General features: G+C 43.1%; 1 protein-coding gene across 3 annotated transcripts in view; it reads right to left on the bottom strand.

The window, feature by feature from the left end:
- Nucleotides 1-14313, bottom strand: part of SPEN (spen family transcriptional repressor) — a 91389-nt gene that overhangs the window by 41952 nt on the left and 35124 nt on the right. Inside the window, exon 1 of one of the 3 annotated variants that reach the window (XM_032759032.2) lies at nt 12982-13013. The exons of the other annotated variants lie outside the window; for them this stretch is intronic. The gene's annotated coding sequence lies outside the window, so the exon portion shown is untranslated. Of the gene's footprint in view, nt 1-12981; nt 13014-14313 lie in introns of those variants that run through there. 3 annotated transcript variants of the gene reach the window in all.

Genomic DNA, 14313 nt, shown 5'->3' with positions numbered 1-14313 from the left:
CATCACTTCACACCCACTAGGATGGCTGTTATTAAAAACAAACTGCCGAGCACAGTGGCTTACGCCTGTAATCCTAGCACTTTGGAAGGGCGAGGCAGGCATATCACTTGAGCTCAGGAGTTCAAGACCAGCCTGGCCAACATGGTGAAACTCCGTCTCTACAAAAAATTACCAAAAACGACTAGCCAGGCATGGTGGTATGTGCCTGTAGTCCCAGCTACTTGGCAGGGGTGCTGAGGCAGGAAGATGGCTTGAACCTGGGAAGTCAAGGTTGCAGTGGGCCAAAATCACACCACTACACTGCAGCCTAGGTGACAAAGTGAGACCCTGTCGCAAAAAAACAAGCAAACAAAATAACAAATGCAAGGATGTAAAGAAACTGGAACCCTTGTGCATTACTGATGGGAAAGTAAAATGGTACAGCCATGGGGTTCCCCATACGCTAACTTACCACATGAACCAGCGATTCCACTATGGTTATATACCCAAGAGAAATGAAGACAGGAACTCAAACAGATATTTGTACACTCACATTCATAGCATGTTCAACACCCAAAAGGTGGAAGCAACCCAAGTGTCCATCAACAATGAGTGAGTGAACAAAATATGGTATACACATAAAACAGAATATTATTCAGCCTTCTAAAGAAAGAAAATTTTGGCTGGGTGCAGTGGCTCACGCCTGTAACCCCAGCACTTTGGGAAGCCAAGGTGGACGGATCACCTGAGATCAGGAATTCAAGACCAGCGTGGCCAACATGGTAAAACCCCATCTCTACTAAAAACACAAAAAAATTAGCCAGGCGATAGTGCCTGTAATCCCAGCTACTCGGGAGGCTGAGGCAGGAGAATCGCTTGAGCCTGGGGGGTGGAGGTTGCAGTGAGCCAAGACTGAGCCACTGCACTCTAGCCTGGGCAACAGAGTGAGACCCTGTTGCAAACAAAAAAAAAAGAAAGAAAGAAAATTTTGACAAATGCTACATCATGAATGAACCTTGAAGATATTATGCTAAATGAGATACACCAGCCATACCCAAAAAATATTGTATGATTCCATTTATAGGAGGTACCTGGAGTAGTCAACTTCATAAAGGCAGAAAGTAGAATGGCGGTTGCCAGGGGCTGGGGGAAAGGGAGAATTGGGAGTTATTGTTTAATGGGTATAGAGTTTCAGTTGAGGAAGATGAAAAAGTTCTGGAGATAGACGGTGGTGATGACTGCAAAATAATATCAATGTATTTAAGTGCCACTGAGCTGAACATTTAAAAATGGTTAAAATGGTAAATTTTATTTTACACACACACGGACACACACACACACACACACACACACGATAAATTAAGAAGTAAAATACAAAGTTAGTGGTCACTCTCTTTGTTCCTCAGAAAAAGATAAGCGATTCCAAACCAGTCAAAGTAAGCTACCTGCTGCTTTTTGTCCACAATGCTCTGCTCAATCAAGGGGTCTCACAACCTGTCTTTCCCAGGTAAACTTCCTCAGAGATGACATCAGGGCAATGAGTCAGACCTAACTGGTGACTGTGCAACTATTACAAACGAAACAGGGAAAGCATTGCAAGACTCGACTGTATAAATCAACAATGAAGCCCTTTAAAGCCAAAGTTATTGAAAAGTGATCTAAACTCTTTAAATTTAGGATATGTATAAAGAAAATGCTGTGTTGATACATTAAAAAGCAAAAATGCGGCCAGGTGCGGTGGCTCAAGCCTGTAATCCCAGCACTTTGGGAGGTCAAAGCAGGTGGATCATCTAAGGTCAGGAGTTTGAGACTATCCTGACCAATATGGTGAAACTCCGTCTCTACTAAAAAATACAAAAATTAGGCGGGGCGCGGTGGCCCACGCCTGTAATCCCAGCACTTTGAGAGGCCGAGGCGGGGGGGATCACATGAGGTTGGAAGTTTGAAGACCAGCCTGACCAACTTGGAGAAACTCTGTCTCTATTAAAAATACAAAATTAACCGGGTGTGGGGGCTGGCGCCTGTAATCCCAGCTACTCGAGATTACAAGCAGGAGAATCGCTTGAACCCAGAAGGCGGAGGCTGCGGTTAGCCGAGACGGCACCACTGCACTCCAGCCTGGGCAACAAGAGCGAAACTCCGTCTCAAAAAAAAAAAAAAATTAGCTGGGCGTGGTGGCGTACGCCTATAGTCCCAGCTACTCTAGATTGCTGAGACAAGAGAATCGCTTGAACCCAGGAAGTGAAGGTTGCAGTGAGCCGAGATCGAACCACTGCACTCCAGCCTGGGCGACAGAGCGAGACTCCATCTCCAAAAAAAAAAAAAAAAAAAAAAGTTTTTATTATGTAACCAATATTTTAATTTCAACTTTGTTTGGTCTATCAGATTTCTCCGGTCATCAGAAACTACAAAGATTTCTAATGGGAAAAGAGCTGATACGATAATGATTAACTGAATTAGTAGAGTGAAACTGACAAAGGAGGAAAGCTTTCTCTTACTAGACAAAGCTGGAGGTGGAAAGAGAACCATAACCAACCACCAACACTAATTTTTCTTTTCTTTCAAGACAAGGTCTCGCTCTGTCATCTAGGCTGGAGTGCAGAGGTGCAGTCATGGCTCACTGCAGCCTCAACCTCCTGGGCTCAAGCAATCCTCCCACCTCAGCCTCCTAAGTAGCCAGGACCACAGGCATGCACCACCACACCAGGCTAACACTTAAAATTTCTTGTAGAGACAGGGTCTCACTATGTTGCCCAAGCTAGTAATTTTTCTTCTGACTACAATGACCCTTTATTGCTGATATAAACAACTAATAACATTTCCTAAAGATTACTTAGTTTAAAATCTGGATCTCAGAAATTAACTTCTTAAAGCTCTCCTACTATCCATCTAGACTCCACCTCTGAATATTTATAAACATCAAACAAATCTAAACCTTAGGCAGGTACTGGCTCCACTTAAGTAATAAATTAATCAATAGGTAAGATTTAGGCTTAACTAGATTTAGTGTTGATGGTCACTAAAGTGATGGTGAAGGCTGGGCACAGTGGCTCAATCCTGTAATCCCAGCACTTTGGGAGGCTGAGGAAGGTGGATAACCTGAGGTCAGGAGTTCGAGACCAGCCTGACCAATATAGTGAAACCACGTCTCTACAAAAAATACAAAAATTTGCCAAGAGTTGTGGCATGCGCCTGCAGTCCCAGATACGTGGGAGGCTGAGACAGGAGAATTGCTTGAACCTGGGAGGCGGAGCTTGCAGTGAGCCAAGATCCCGCCACTGCACTCCAGCCTGGGTGACAGAGTGAGACTATCTCAAAAAAAAAAAAAAAAAGTGATGGTAAAATCAAACACAATAATTAATCAGTTTTATTATTTCTCATCTATTCTCAAGTCCAATAGTTTACATAAATGAGAGGAAAAAAGTCATTAAAATACTGCATTTTATAAAAGTGCCTTATTTTGGCAGAAAATGCTGTTTAAAATTGTGCTTAAATATGCTTTATGTGGTTAGCATGCTCACAAAAGATTAAGTATAGGCCAGGTGTGGCGGCTCACGTCTGTAATCCTAGCACTTTGGGAGGCCAAGACAGCTGGATCGCCTGAGGTCAGGAGTTCGAGACTAGCCTGGCCAACATGGAGAAACCCCAACTCTACTAAAAATATAAAAAAAATTAGCCGGGCACGGTGGCGCATGCCTGTAGTCCCAGCTACTCAGGAGACTGAGCAGGAGAATCGCTTGAACCTGTGAGGCAGCGGTTGTAGTGAGCCAAGATCCTGCCACTGCACTCAGCCCTGGGCAACAGAATGATATTCTGTCTCCAAAAAAAAAAAAAAAAAAAAAAAAGTTAAGTATAAGTAACTATTTAGGATCCAATTACAGCAGTAGTTAATGTTTTAAAGTTTACTACTATCTTTTGGTAGAGTTAAGCAAAAGGATTATGTTAATAGTTCATCAACAGGGTATCTGGCAGATAATTAAAGCTTACCCAAAAATAATGAAGGAATATTATTCACCTTTATAAAGGAATGGAATTATGATACATGTGACAAGATAGATGAGCCTTGAAAATATTATGCTAAGTGAAATAAGCCAGACACAAAAGGACAAATGCTGTGTGGTTCCACGTATATGGGTACCTAGAGTTGTCAAGAATTCATGGGGACAGAAAGCAGAATAGTAGTCAGCAGAGGCTAACAGAGGGAGGAATGGGAATTATTGTTTAATGATAATGGATAGGGGTGATGGTCACACAATATGAATGTACTTAATGGCACAGAACTATACACTTAAAAATGGTTAAAATGAGGCCAGGCATGGGTGATTCACACCTATAATCCCAGCATTTTGGGAGGCTGAAGGAGAAGAATGACTTGAGCCCAGGAGTTTGAGACCAGCCTGGGCAACAGAGAGAGACACCATCTCTACAAAAGAAAAAAAAATTAAAAATTAGCTGGGCGTGTTGGTGCACGCCTATGGTCTCAGCTATGTGGGAGGGTAGCTTGAGCCTGTGAGGTTGAGGATGCAGTTCGGGGTGACTGCACCACTGCACTCCAGCCTGGGCAACAGAGAAATACCCTGTCTCAGAAAATAAAACAAACAAAAAATGATTAAAGTGGTAAATATTAGGCCGGGCACAGTGGCTCACACCTGTAATCCCAGCACTTTGGGAGACCAAGGCGGGCAGATCACCTGAGGTCGGGAGCTCAAGATCAGCCTGACCAACATGGAGAGACCCTGTCTCTACTAAAAATACAAAATTAGCCAGGCAAGGTGGCACATGCCTATATTCCCAGCTACTCAGGAGGCTGAGGCAGGAGAATCGCTTGAACCCGGGAAGCAGAGGTTGCGGTGAGCTGAGATCGCGCCACTGCACTCCAGCCTGGGCAACAAGAGCGAAACTCTGTCTCCAAAAAAAAAAAAAAAAAGGTAAATATTATGCTGTGTATATTTTACTACAATTTAAAAAAACTTTTTTGAAGCCTTCTAAGCTTTGGCATTAAAAATACAATATGGGCCGGGCGCGGTGGCTCATGCCTGTAATTCAGCATTTGGGAGGCCAAAGCAGGCAGATCAGGAGGTCAGATCGAGCCCAACCTGGCCAACATGGGAAACCCCGTCTCTACTAAAAATACAAAAATTAGCTGGGTGTAGTGGCGCATGTCTGTAATCCCAGCTATTCTGGAGGCTGAGGCACGAGAATCGCTTGAACCCAGGAGGCGGAGGTTGCAGTGAGCCAGGGTCACATCACTGCATTCCAGCCTGGTGACAGAGCGAGACTCCATCTCAAAAAAACAAACAAACAAAAAACAAAAAACCATAATATGGTAGTTTTAGGATCTACTGTCCTAATAATAGTAGCAAAAATGGAAAGAGGCTACATTTTTGTTAATCTATTATTAATAATCATGTGACTTATTTTCGGGTGGGCTTTACTGGACCCTTCATACTCAGAAAACCCTGTACTCAAGTAACTCAAAGCAAAAAGCATCAAACATGCATGCTCCCTGAAAGCAGTAAGCAGATGTAACATGTCTGCCTAAGAACAAGAAATCCTTCCAACGTGGCAGCAGTCTTTATTTAAGAGACAAAAAAGATGAGAAAATTTAAACTGTCAAATACAATGGGATTTTCTCATTCCCTGAATCACACAGTATTTAAAATCTGGTATTTCTTGTATGAAAAAACTAAAATGTTTCAGAAGGCACAGGCCAAGAAAGCACACAGATCAAGTATGTGTGTGTGAGTGTGTGTTTTAATTCCAAGTGGTCACATACAACTGATGTAGCCTTACCAAACCCACAAGCAAATCTGAAGTTTGAGGGTTTTGCCTTTTCTGTCGCCCAGGCTGGAGTGCAGTAGTGCAATCTTGGCTCACTGCAACCTCCATTTCCTGGGTTCAAGTGATTCTCAAGATTCAGCCACAAGTAGCTAGGATTACAGGTGCACGCCACCACACCCGACTAATTTTTGTCTTTTTAGTAGAGATGGGGTTTTGCCATGTTGACCAGGCTGATCTCAAACTCCTGGCCTCAAGTGATCCTCAAGCCTTAGCCTCCCCCAAAGTGCTGGGATTACAGGCAGGATCCACTGCAATTGGCTTGAATTTTTTTTTTTTTTTTTTTGAAGAGACAGGGTCTCGCTCTGTCGCTCAGGCTTGAGCATACTGGCCTTTTTTCAATTTAACTTTGATACTAATTACATCTCCTCTCTATCCAGAATGAAAAAGAAGTTTGCTATTTCCTGCTTCTGAACTCTCCATTAGGGCAGTTCCAATGACAAGGAGTTAGAAAGGCATCTAACTCCCTACCAGAAAGCCTAAGCCATCCACTATTTGGTATACTTTTTTGTTTATTTATAAATGACTACAAATTACTCAGTAAGAAACCTCAGGCTAAAGTTGTTCTGCTTAAATATAATTACTTCTTTGCAGTTTCTTCCAGTGACAGATACAAAGCTACAGTCCAAGATGGCTCCATACACCATGACACAGCATATTCAGGAAGCTAATCTGCCCCTCCCTACCACCACTGAAAATAACATATAAAGAATCACAGAACTCCTCCAGTTTGGGTTATACAAATGATGCCTAGAAGCAACACAGATGTGTATTATTTGTGTCTTCTAATTCTGACAACCGAATTCCAGTCTATTAGCACCAGTATGTAAACAGACATATTTTAAACCTCTATCAAAACTATTAGCCATCACTTAAAAATGATCATTAAAGTGTTTTTGTTGTTTTTTGTTTTGTTTTGTTTTGTTTTGTTTTGTTTTGAGACAGAGTTTCACTCTTGTTGCCCAGGCTGGAGTGCAATGGCACAATCTCAGCTCACTGCAACCTCCATTCCCGGGTTCAAACGAGTCTCCTGCCTCAGCCTCCTGAGTAGCTGGGATTACAGGTGCATGCCACCACGTCCAGCTAATTTTGTACTTTTAATAGAGATGGGGTTTCGCCATGCTGACCAGCCTGGTCTTGAACTCCTGACCTCAGGTGATTTGCCTGCCTCGGCCTCCTAAAAGTGCTGGAATTACAGACGTGAGCCACCGTGCCCCGCCAAAAGTTGTTTTTTAAATTTCGAAAATAAATTTACTCTGGTTAAGATTATTTGATTTTCTTCTTGAGAAATTATTTAGGGGCTTTGATATTAACATATTTCTAAGCCTAGAACCTGGACTTTGAAATAAATAAATATTTCGGTTGAGCCGTTCCCTCAGCCACGCTGGAAACAAACATGCATTTTAGCCTGACCAACACTTGAAGTGTTGAAGATGGAATCTGGAAGTAGTTCAGTTTATATTTTAGGCATAACAGTCCCAAGAGGCTTTTCTATTAACCCATCATTTCCAAGAGAATAGAAAGGTTTGGGGAATTTAAAAAAAGAAAAATAAGAAACTCTATTTGTCTTTAAACAAAATGAAAAGCACTAAATTGATACACAAATTATTTCGTGACATTACAGCTTAATAGAGCTTGCTTCTAAAGAGCACTGTCCAGTAGAAATATAAGCCACAAAATTTTAATTTTCAAACAGTCATATTTTAAAAAGTAAAAAGAAGAGCCAGGTGCAGTGGCTCATGCCTGTAATCCCAGCACTCTGGGAGGCCGAGGTGGGCGGATCATGAGGTCAGGAGATCGAGACCACCCTGGCTAACAAGGTGAAACCCCATCTCTACTAAAAATACAAAAAGAAAATTAGCTGGGCGTGGTGGCAGGTGCCTACAGTCCCAGCTACTCGGGAGGCTGAGGCAGGAGAGTGACGTGAACCCAGGAGGCAGAGCTTGCAGTGAGCCGAGATTGCACCACTGCACTCCAGCCTGGCCACTGCACTCTAGCCTGGGCGACAGAGCAAGACTCCATCTCAAAAAAAAAAAGGTAAAAAGAAACAGATGTAATTAATGTAGTAATATGCTTTATTTAACCTAATATATTCGAAATATCATTTGAACATGTAGCCAACATAAATAAGCTTTTTTTTTTTAACCAGGTCTCCAGAGCTTGGTGTGTGTATTTTTAAACAGTTCTACTGAGATATATGTGAATTTATCAACATGACACCATGACATTAGTTTTTCTTAATGGTTTTTATATTAGCCCAGGCTCATGCATGTAATCCCAGTGCTTTGGGAGTCCAAGGCACGAGGATCACTTGAGGTCATGAGTCCTAGACCAGCCTGGGCAACATAGCGAGACCCTATCTCTTAAAAACAAAAAAACAAAAAACAAAAAATTTAGCTAAGTGTGGTGGCATGTCTATAGTGTTGGCTACTTAGGAGGCTGAGGTGAGGGGATCCCTTGAGCCCAGGAGTTCAAGGTTGCAGTGAGCCATGATTGCACCATCACTCCAGCCAGGGTGACAGAGCAAGACTGTCTCTTAAAAAAATTTTTTTTTCATAGCAATTATTTCCAAATGTGCTAAACCTCTAAGTGTTAGCTCCTGTAAACGGAATTTCTTTGTTAAAACCCACACACATATATTTCTGGGCTACGCTTAAGCATTACAAAGGCCTACCATTTTCTCCTGAAGGATGATGTGCTGGTTTATCAGGGAGGTTTTGTTTCTAGCTAGGATATCCAGTACTGTAGCCACTAGTCACATGTGGCTATTGAGTACTTGAAATGTGGCTGTTCAGTGCACCAGTACTGATCAATGCTATAACATGGATAAACTGCAAAAACATACTAAGTGAAAGAAGCCAGTCACAAAAGACTGCAATATGGTATGATTTTCCTTCTATTAAATGTCCAGAATAGGTAAATCTATAGAGACAGATTAGTAGTTGCCTTGGGCTGGAGGAGAAAAAGAATGGGGAGTAACTGCTAACGGGTATGACGTTTCTTCTCGGGGGTCATGAAAATGCACTAGTTTCATTATGGTGATGGTTGCAAAATTCTGTAAATGTATTAAAAAGCACTAACTGTCCACTTTTAAATGGGTGAATTTTATAGCGGAAGTTGCAGGGAGCAGAGATTGCACTCCAGCCTGGGAAGCACAGCAAGACCCAGTCTTAAAAAAAAAACAAAACCTGAGTCAAAATCTAAAAATGTCAACCAGGCCGGGCACAGTGGCTCATGCCTGTAATCCTAGCACTTTGGGAGGTCGGGGTGGGCGGATCGTAAGGTCAAGAATTCGAGACCAGCCTGGCCAACATGGTGAAACTCAGTCTCTACTAAGAATACAAAAATTAGCTGGGTATGGTGGTGCGTGCCTGTAATCCCAGCTACTCGGGAGGCTGAGGCAGGAAAATCGCTCGAACCCAGCAGGCAGAGGTTGCAGTGAGCCTAGATCGCATAAAAAATAAAAATAAAAATGTCAACCTGATTTTACTGAACTGTATATAATGTGTTCCCACCTATTTGTAAGAAAATGTTTTACTGCCCTCATCTTAGCATATATTTCTAGTCTACATCTCTTCCATATCAAATGGAAGATTTAGAGGATGAGTGAAATTCTTAGAAACGAACTCTACAAAGACATTTTTAAAGCTATTTCACTTACTGCTCTGTCTACCTGGACATAGGAAGTTTATTTACAGTACAAAGCGGATTTGGAAAGATGTTCTATAGGCCGGGCACGGTGGATCATGCCTGTAATCCCAGCACTTTGCGAGGCCGAGGCGGGCGGATCACCTGAGGTCGGGAGTTTGAGACCAGCCTGGCCAGCATGGTGAAACCCCATCTCTACTGAAAAATACAAAAATTAGTCAGGCATGGTGGCAGGCACGTGCAATCCCAGCTACTCAGGAAGCTGAGGCAGAAGAATCACTTGAACCCAGGAGACGGACGGAGATTGTAGGGAGCGAAGATCGTGCCGTTGCTCTTCAGCCTGGGCAACAGAGTGAGACTCCGTCTCAAATAATGGGAAAAAAAAAAAAGGTGTTCTATAGAGATACCACAATTTCTAGCACCAGTAAACTCCAGTAGCATATAACGTAATGAATAACTAATAAGTAAGTAAATGACCAGAGAGTGCTCTTTCCATTTTCTCACACAGGAATGGACAGCAAGACTAACCTTTAAAGGCAATTCAGTTTGTACTGTAAGACACAGATTGATAGGAGGGTGCTTGTATAAAGAATAAAACCTCAGCTAATTCTGAACTTCAGGAAATGCTAATGTTGGCCAGGAAATGCTAATGTTGGCCAGGAAATGCTAATGTTGGCCAGGCGCAGTGGCTCACGCCCGTAATCCCAGCACTTTGGGAGGTCGAGGCGGGTGGATCACTGGAGGTCAGGAGTTCGACACCGGTCTGACCAACATGGTGAAACCCCATCTCTACTAAAAATACAAAAATTAGTTGGGTGTGGTAGCACACGCCTGTAATCCCAGCTACTCAGGAGGCTGAGGCAGGAGAACTGCTTGAACCTGGGAGGCGGAGGTTGCAGTGAGGCAAGATCACGCCATTGCACTCCAGCCTGGGTGATAAAAGCAAAAAACCCCGTCCCCAAAAAAAAAAAAAGAAAAGAAAGAAAGAAAATGCTAATGTTTATTTTAAAATGAGAATTGCTACATTTTCCTTAATTTCTGGACATGCATGATTCCTTGTTTGGGGCAAGGTAAATTTGTGCCTTGGCTTCTAAGAATGACCATAGAGAACTTCCAAGTACAAACACCCCAAAAGAGATATAAGAAAAGAACAAGATCACCTAAACTGCAATGAGTAAAGTTTTACCGTAAGTAAAAATGATTGGCCGGGCGCAGTGGTTCATGCCTGTAATCCCAGCACTTTGGGAGGCCGAGGCAGGTGGATCACCTAAGGTCAGGAGTTCAAGACCAACCGATCAACATGGCAAAACCCTGTCTCTACTAAAAATACAAAATTAGCTGGGCATGGTGGTGCATGTTTGTAATCTCAGCTACTCTGAAGACTGAGGCAGGAGAATCACTTGAACCCGGGAGGTGGAGGTCGCAGTGAGCCAAGATCGCGCCATTGTACTCCAGCCTGGGCACCAAGAGCAAAACACCATCTCAAAAAAAAAAAAAAGAGTTTACATACTTTGGCTGGGTGTGGTAGCTCATGCCTATAATCCCCGCACTTTGGGAGGCCAAGCTGGGCGGATCACCTGAGGTCAGGAGTTCAAGACCAGCCTGACCAATATGGCGAAACCCTGTCTCTACTAAAAATACAAAAATTAGCCAGGTGTGGTGACGTGCACCTGTAATCCCAGCTACTAGGGAGGCTGAGGCAGGAGAACCACTTGAACCTGGGAGGTGGAGGTTGCAGTGAACCGAGATCATGCTACTGCACTCCCGCCTGGGCAACAGAGCAAGACTCTTGCCTCAAAAAAAAAAAAAAAGAGTTTACATACTTTGCTTCCAAGTCAAACAAATACAATTTGACATGGCAGTTTTTATTTTTAAATTTGTTGTTTTCAGGAGGCTGAGGCAAGAGAATCACTTGAACCCAGGAGGTGGAGGTTGCAGTGAGCTGAGACAGCACCACTGCACTCCAGCCTGGGTGACAGAGTGAGACTCCATCTCAAAAAAAAAGATAAATAAATAAAATAAAACTTGTTATTTAGAACTTTAATCTGCCTAATTACGTATTATTTTTAATTTTGGGGTTTTTATTGAGACGGAGTGTCCCTCGGTTACCCAAGCTGAAGTGCAGTGGCGCAATCTTGGCTCACTGCAACCTCTGCCTCCAGGGCTCAAGCGATTCTCCTGCCTCCACCTCCTGAGCAGCTGGGATTATAGGTGCCCACCATACCACCACGCCCAGTTAATTTTTTTATTTTTTTCGTAGAGACAGGGTTTCACCATGTTGGCCAGGTTGGTCTTGATCTCCTGACCTCAAGTGATCCACCCGCCTCAGCCTCCCAAAGTGCTGGGATTACAGGTGTGAGCCACCATACCTGGAGGACTTGTTTTTTTTTTTTAAGAGATGAGGTCTTGCTATGTCTCAAACACCAGGCCTCCGGCAATCCTCCCATATCAACTTCCAGAGTAGCTACAGGCACATACCATCACACCATGCTTGACTTTTTGATTTTTAGCAACATTAAAAATTTTTTTCGGCCAGGTGCAGTGGTTCACGCCTGTAATCCCAGCACTTTGGGAGGCTGAGGCAGGCGGATCACGGAGTCAGGAGATCGAGACCAGGAGATCCAGACCATCCTGGCTAACACGGTGAAACCCTGTCTCTACTAAAAATACAAAAAATTAGCCGGCCGTGGTGGCGGGCGCTTATGGTCCCAGCTACTCAGGAGGCTGAGGCAGGACAATGGCGTGAACCCGGGAGGCAGAGCTTGCAGTAAGCTGAGATCGTGCCACTGCGCTCCAGCCTGGGTGACAGAGCAAGACTCCATCTCAAAAAAAAAAAAAAAAAAAAAAAATCAGGCCAGGCACAGCTCACACCTGTAATCCCAGCACTTTGGGAGGCAAAGGCAAGTGGATAGCTTGAGCCTAGGAGTTCAAGACCAGCCTGGACAACACAGTGAGACCCCATCTCTACAAAAAATACAGAAATTAGCCCAGCGTGGTGGTGTGTGCCTGTAATCCCAGCTACTTGGGAGGTTCAGGTGCAATGATAGCTTGAGCCCAGGAAGTCAAGGCTGCAATATGCTGAGATTACCACTGCACTCCAGCCTGGGCAACAGAGCAAGAACCTGTCTCAAAAATCAATCAATCATCCAGAGTAAATTAAAACCCACAAGACATCATGTCATGTCACAACTTTGCCACCAAAACCTATTTTAATTCCTTCCACCTAAAAAACCAAAATAAAAAACCCCAGTACAACCTAATTGGTAAGAATGAGAAGGGGTGAGAGGGACAGTTCTTTATTTCAAATGGACTAACCTAACTAAATAAGCAACGCTCCTGGGGACTTTGGTAATAAACTCCTTGTCACCAAATGCTGACCATGTTGTGATGTGGCCAAGCACTGGCAGTACAGAACCAGTTTTACAGAAGCCGTAGCTTCTAAAAGGTAGAAGACTAAAAGTTACCATTAAAGCAAGGGTTAATAACAGAAAGATGTATTAAAAATAGAGTTCATACCAGCTTGCAGTCGGGCGTTCACCCTGGCTAGATCTGAAATCCTCCTCTCCAGGAACACTAAGGCACAGCCGTCCTGCCCCTCCCACCACCTGGCCCAGTCACCACGCAGCAGCCGGGTCCCTGCGTCCCGCCCCTGGATTGAGGGCTGTGCAGAAACTCTGGCAAAACAAGGAAGCCTCCGGGAGGTGGCAAGCAGCCAACTCAAACTGGATGGTTCCAGTTCAGGCTGGTTCGAGTCACAAACAACAGTTCCTATTTTCCCCCATAATATTCAGACGCAGGGGCTGCCCGGATGAGCGCTTCTCAGCTGCTCCCAGAGCTAAGGCTACCTGGTTCTCATTCCTCTGCAGTCGAGCATCCTAATTAAAAGCAAGGTTCCCACTTCAGCAATATGGGTCAGCCCAGCACTTGTTTCCAAAATGGAATGCCTATTCTGTACAAGACCCTGCAGCTGACAACACCTACACATCTTTAAAAAAAAAAAAAACTTTACTAAAATGCTGTATTTGACCAAAAAAGGAAATCCAGAAAGGAAACAGACCTATTTACAGGTATCCATCATGAGAACTATGCCTACCAGAACAATTAAGTAAGTACTCTTCCATGTTCCATATTTAGCACAAAAAAGGCTTGACTGGCTAATATGACCCCCTAAAACAGAAGGTTGTGTGTTGCTTATTGTGCAATAACAAACAATGCAAGCAATACAGCAGCCAAAAAAAATAATGTGTTTCCAAAATGTGGGCTCTTCAGTGACCTCTGCAGTTTGTCTGCCACTGATGGGAAAAAAAGGTTTTTTTTTGGTGTATTTCTCGTCCAAAGCACACACCGCTGAACATTTATTCCATGCTGCTCAACAGTACCAAAATAGCATTAAGCAGGGAACAAGCAAATGCTTATTCTTTTGTAAAGTATTTAAGAGAGCCACTCAAAATGAGGCAAGACCTAATGTTTCTCAAGTATTACAGACACTAATATGCTTGCTGTTCCCTTTTTTTTCCCTAACCCTTCCAAGTAGGTAACTTTTTAAAGAATTTAGATACACGTATTTTAAGGAAAGAGCATACTTAATCATACACAGTCAATAAAACCATTAATTGGCTCTTATAGGAGTCAATCACAAAGAATAATTATAAACATCAAGACAGAAACTCCACGTACATTTCCTCTTGTATGCTTAAAAAGAAACTTCATGTAACAGTTGGAAAGGTCCAAAGCAATGAATATGTTTTAGTCATAACACTAATTTTCAGCGAGAAATTCTCCCTTTTGAAACCTCTGGACGATCTAAAAAAGTAATAATGAAGCAGAACAAACTAATTAAAATCAAAG

Source organism: Hylobates moloch, unplaced genomic scaffold (assembly GCF_009828535.3).
Source record: "Hylobates moloch isolate HMO894 unplaced genomic scaffold, HMol_V3 SCAFFOLD_9, whole genome shotgun sequence".
Taxonomy (NCBI): domain Eukaryota; kingdom Metazoa; phylum Chordata; class Mammalia; order Primates; family Hylobatidae; genus Hylobates; species Hylobates moloch.
This window is presented reverse-complemented; position numbering and strand designations above follow the sequence as displayed.